Below are 5,876 nucleotides of genomic sequence, written 5' to 3' on the forward strand. Positions count from 1 at the left end.
GAAATTATAGAATAAAACAAAGTGAATTTTAATTGATTAGTTGTTTTTCCTTAACACACAATGATATCTCGGATTTAACTTACTGTATGAGTGGAAAAAATTAATCATTTTATTTGATTTGTTTTAGTTGGAAATTTTGTTTTAGTTTTGACGTCTAAATTGCACAGAAATAACAAGAAAAAAAATATATAAAGAATAACAATGTTACTTCATTTTCATGGGGAGAAATGAAAGAGGAAAAGAAAAGATGCATTAATTATATCAATGAGTGAGAAAGTCGCAGAGATAGGGTGTTCGGCTCTGGTAGCTGAGCCGGTGCGACTGTGATAAGTTATTTATTTTGGATGGATCGTACTTCTTTACTATTGATGTACTAGATCACTTGGCTAAGTAGATGGTCAAAGTTTATGGGGACTTCCTGATCAAAGAACGAAAGAAATCATTACATGCGAGTCCCAGAGAAAAAGTGCTCACAAGAATTTCCAAGGTGACCGAGAAGACGTCCAAGACTACCTGATTGAATTTCTTGATGTAAGCTCTAAACATCTCTTTGGACCTTTGTTTGAGTGAAAATAGGGCCAGGCAGATTTTTGCTGGATCACATCAGAGCTAGTCGCTTCAATGATGTGATGCGCGACGGAAATACTTGAAGCAAGTTCCTCCAACGCTAACAAAATAGATTTACTTAGTATTTACTTCAAATGAAGTTACTAATCCAAAGATCCGACCCTCTCTCACACTTCCATTATCAAACAACTCTTTCTCGGAAACACTTTGGAGGCGGAGAAAGCTTGTACAAGCTCTCAATAAAAAATACAAGAAGAAAAACAAAAGAAGCTAATACAATACGAAATCTTACAAGATTTACAATAAATGAAACTTTAGCTTCTTACTACTTAGTCATGATCAACTTGGAAGTGCAACAATACTTTTCTCTAAGTCTCCAAGAATTGATGTGAAGATCTGTGAGCTTGGTGAAGAGAGTGGGAGAGTAATTCTTAAAACAGTGTCGAGAAAAACCCTTTTATTGACTCCATAACGGCTAGTTTTTCAAGCTTAATCGATTACTTTAATCAATCAAGTTTTCCTAATCAACTAGCTTAATCTATTATAAAGTTTTCTATTCACTCATGAAAACTTGTTTAACGATTACTGTAATCGACTAAGCATGCCTTAATCGATTACGACTCTTTTTATTTTCTCACAAAAAAACCTTAAGCGCTTTGCCTACGCGATTCAACTAGCCTCACATCAAATGACACTTAAGTGATTAAGCAAAATGCTTAATTACTTAAGCTTAGTGTAATTGATTATCAAATCCTATTTTCCAAATCTAATTCTAAGGTTCATTTACCCAACAGCCGGTCAGTGTATCTCTTCAATTTCATGACGTATATGGAGTGAATTGGTGAGGATTGGACTATGATCATTGTCCGTCGACAAAATATCCTATGGCGTCAGGTGGTGTTATCGAAAGATGCCCTGTAATCAAGTAATTATATTTATTATTAAATTCAAATAATTTAATGTACTACTGATGGAATTGAAAAGAAAAAAAGTATTAATTCTAATTCTGTGTTCTATTTGATAATTATCCATCTTTCTAGAATTTTTCCCCCCTTTAAGTGCATTTTTGTTTGGAATTGATGAAATGAAGAGTGTAGATATTCATTTCAAATTAGAATAAAATTTTAAATGACATGAAATTATATATATATATATATATATATATATATATATATATATATATATATATATATATATATATATATATATATATGAAATTTTATATATATATAAATATAAAATGACAGTATAACATCTCTATCAATAATAAATGAGTTAACATCAACCATAAATAAATACCATAATACAATTTCTCTATCACGGCACAATAAACTTAAAAATAGTCAAATTATAAGTTAAAACTAAAATGCATCAGTGTTATAAACTTGTTATATGGCTTGTCCATCACTTTATTATTTTTCATTTAAAAATATAATTTTATATTTATATGGTTACATAAATAAAAGTAACTTATTGATGCTTATATTAATAAGTTCTCACATACATTGGGTCTGAAATGAATTCATATTTAGACTCGTTGCAATCTCAGAAATTCACAAGACCTAAAATGAGTGTAATCGGAATTCTCTAGGCCGATTAATAAATTTCGACCGAAATCCCACATTGGGCCAGACATGAACTCAAATCAAGTTCTTGTTGGGCCTGATATGAACCACAATGGGCCTGAAATGACAGACATGAACTCAAATCAAGCCTCGTTAGGCCTGATATGAACCACAGAGAGCCTGAAATGAAATTATGTCAGACCCAACGTAAGATTTCGACCGATTTTAGATAATTTCGTTCGAAATTCATTAATCAACCTAAAGACTCTGATTGAATTCATTTCGATTTCTATGGATTCATAAAATTGCAAAGAACTCAAATATACCCTCTATTATTTATTTCGATTTCTCCAAATGTGAGACTTTATATCAAGTACAACGTATGTGAGATATCACTTAATTTTTTGAATTAACATTTTAACACCTCTAGAGAAACCGAAATAAACAATAGATAACATATTTTAACTTCATATCATCTCAGAAATCCACAGGACCAAAAATGATACAATCGGAGCTCTTTTGGTCAATTAGTGGATTTTAGTCATGTGGACTTCAGGAGTTCAAATGTGTTATTCATTATTATTTTTGGTCTTCCCTAGTGGAAGTGTTTCGAAAAAATAAATTTAAGTAGAATAAATCAATAGGTGAGAGTGATTAACTTCCCACGAGTAGAGAGATGGAGAGAGAGAGATTAAGGTTGCATGCAGTTGGTAGAAGGGGTAGAATAAAAAAATCAAATAAATTAATATGTCTTTTGGTAATTATCAAAATATAGTACATCTTTAAGTAAATATAAAAAACTAGATACATTTTTTGGTAAATTACCGATTCTTTTATTTTAATCACCCAAATTTTAATCTCTTCAATTCACGCTCATTCCTTACTCTCCACTTCAAGTAGGGTTACAAGTCAATTAATTCTTTTATTTTAATTATCCAAACTTTAATCTCTTCAATTGATGCAGACATACAATTGCTTGATGTCGAAGAAAAAATGAGATGGGCAATTGAATGGGATGGGAAGAAATTGGATATTATAATATATAGGGAAAAATGACAGACAAGATTAGCTAACTTTTATTACAGTTGTCATTACCACTACTATTTCCATTTCCGTAGACACCACTTTTGAATTTTATGATATATTAGGTAAGAAATCATCCTAATACGGCACATTAAATAGGGTGGTGCCAGCAGAGAAAATAGAAAGGTAGACGGTAAATAAGAAGGTAGACGGTAAAGGTGACCACATTAAAGTTTAGAGCTAAGAGCGGTAAATGGTGATATATGATATTAGTTCAATATGGTACGCACCTTTTAGAAATACCAACCATTTATCATGAATGCAGTGTGCAAACACGATAGATAAACGTTAGGTGCTATTATAGAGACATTGTTTGCATACTAAAATATATATATAAATCTTACTTTAGATTACTGCTTAGTGGCTGAGAGGTGTAAAGTAATAAGCAGGTAGGTCAAAACTAAGCCAACAGTCGTGTAATGTTGAGTCCAGTCCAGGCCATGCCATGCAGAGTATTGCGCTAGGCCTGCATGTGTTAGCCCTTGGTCGGGTAACAATTGTAATGTGTTTGAGTCTAGTACAGCTGCAATATGTTGCGGATTGGGCTAGGGGAGCGCCTTGGCCTTCAAGTCATGCCAGACAGAGACCTAGTGCTAATAAATCCAACCAGACATGCCATACACCTTCTCCGCCCTATACATCATTGAGGTCAAGAACTCAAGATGTCACAAACATATTTGATTTTCTAATTCAATAACATGTCTGATACGACGACAGTATTCCATGCCCAATCCAGACCAATATCGCTCGCAAATATTCCAAGGCCGACACAGACCAAGGCCGCCCTGCACTATTCCAAGGTCGACCAGGCCAGCTCGCAGTCAGTTGTGCTATTTTATATGTTTTTCTTATGTCTTCTACTATGTATATCTTGAGTGGTTGTGTTTTGATTCCAACCGTATGGAATATAAATATTATTTTTGTATAGCCAAGTGGCTTATGTATATAAGTTGCAATTGTCACTGTTACAGGGGAAGTGATGTCCGATTTTCGTCGAACAACCTTACCCTCGGAGTGTGACACTTAATATATAAAATATTAAACCTATAATTTAATTTCAATAAGAGGAAGAATAATAATAACAAGAGATGAATAGTAAATATTAAATAACATTTAGCAACTTAGTACTACAGTTTCATATCTTTTAAGAATTGCCGTACAAAATAATAAGCATAAAGACTTTTATTGTCAACATTTAAACAACAATAGTTATCCAACATTATAACAACATATTAAATAACATTAAACAAAGCAAGTAAAGGGTTTTAGAGAATACCAGTCATAGATCACCGAGACAAACCTTCATTGTATTGTTCCTCCTCACTAATAGCTTGTGTGCCTATGAAGCATTGACAACTCAAAATGAACAAAATTATTTATTCTCATTATCAAATAATAGACAAGAAATAAGTTGAATAATTGACAAGGAAGAATTTTCTCCAATGACCTCACAAATCTCATCCTTCAATAAGTTAAAAGCATTCCATGTTTTTGGAACTGATACATTAATATTTAGACTAAAAGCCATACCATTCCGTATCTTTTTACCATGGTATCTGCGGTCTCTTGGAAATGTGAAAGCAAACTTTTTTTTTTCTTAATGTATTTTTGTTGTTTATAATTGTGTTGTGATCAATATGTTGCTAAGCTACTCAACTAGTTTCCTCTATACTCTTCATGGGAAATAAATAAATGAACACAAGAAGTCACAAAAAAAGGGGAAATCATGGTTATACTTATATTGAATGATTTATGTTTCCTTTTGTCTATTTTATTGTTGCAGAATTTCAGATTTCCTATCAAATATGTAAATAAAGAAGTGCTCCATGTTATTTGGAATAAGTTTATTTGTTTACTAAGTTGGCTCCTCTAGATGCAATTGTTTCTCTCATAATTTTTTTTTTCTATATAAAACAAGCAAAACAATGACCTAGGAATACGGATCTGAATACTCGGTGCTAGGGATCATGGAACTAGTTGCGGTCTCATGAGCCGGATCAATAAAAGTATCAGAAGATGAAGTATCTCTTTTTCTTTTTCGTCTTGCGATGGTTTCTCCCACGGCAGCATACTCACATGAGTGAAAAGCTAAAGCATGAAGAACAAATAGCAAACATCATCTGACGTCAGCCCGTCGAGAAACAAAAAACCTTAAGAACAAAAACGAAGATCCTCTCAGGAACCACACGACTGGAGATCCGCCAAAAACATATGCAAAACGGGTGCGAGAGATTTAAGGTCAGAGAAACGGAAGAGGGGAGAGAGATCCAAGAGATCGATGAGGTTGATTACCTGAAGCAACGCGTGGAGCGATCCGAGGAAGAAGAAGAGGAAGGGCAAGGGGAGGTAGGATTTAACTTGGAGATGTAGTTAATATATAAAAGATAAGTATTGAAGAAGGTAAGTAGTATTCAATATTAAAATTTTAATTTCGTGTTATTGGTACCGGTCCAAAGGTACGTTTTTTCCGCCTCGAGCCATGCATCATTCCATCACCTGCAGCTCTGTACAGATCACATGTGATGATGGCAGGTTGACAGGTAGGACCAGTTTTTGAAATGAAAGGTAGGGTGCCGCCGAGATCAACCTTTTCTTTTCTCACAAGGTTTCCAATGTTCGAGACGGCTCTAGGGAATGTATGGATAATTAATTAAGCTAGCT

General features: G+C 33.5%; 1 long non-coding RNA gene across 1 annotated transcript; it reads right to left on the reverse strand.

The window, feature by feature from the left end:
* Positions 1-711: 711 nt before the first annotated feature.
* LOC122045194 lies at positions 712-5,605 on the reverse strand. Its single transcript, XR_006129928.1, has 3 exons — positions 5,508-5,605; positions 4,492-4,554; positions 712-1,482 (listed from the first exon to the last, which is right to left on the reverse strand). It is a non-coding gene; the product is annotated as an uncharacterized LOC122045194 (long non-coding RNA).
* Positions 5,606-5,876: the final 271 nt, after the last annotated feature.

Source organism: Zingiber officinale, chromosome 2B, assembly GCF_018446385.1.
Source record: "Zingiber officinale cultivar Zhangliang chromosome 2B, Zo_v1.1, whole genome shotgun sequence".
In the NCBI taxonomy this organism is placed as follows: domain Eukaryota; kingdom Viridiplantae; phylum Streptophyta; class Magnoliopsida; order Zingiberales; family Zingiberaceae; genus Zingiber; species Zingiber officinale.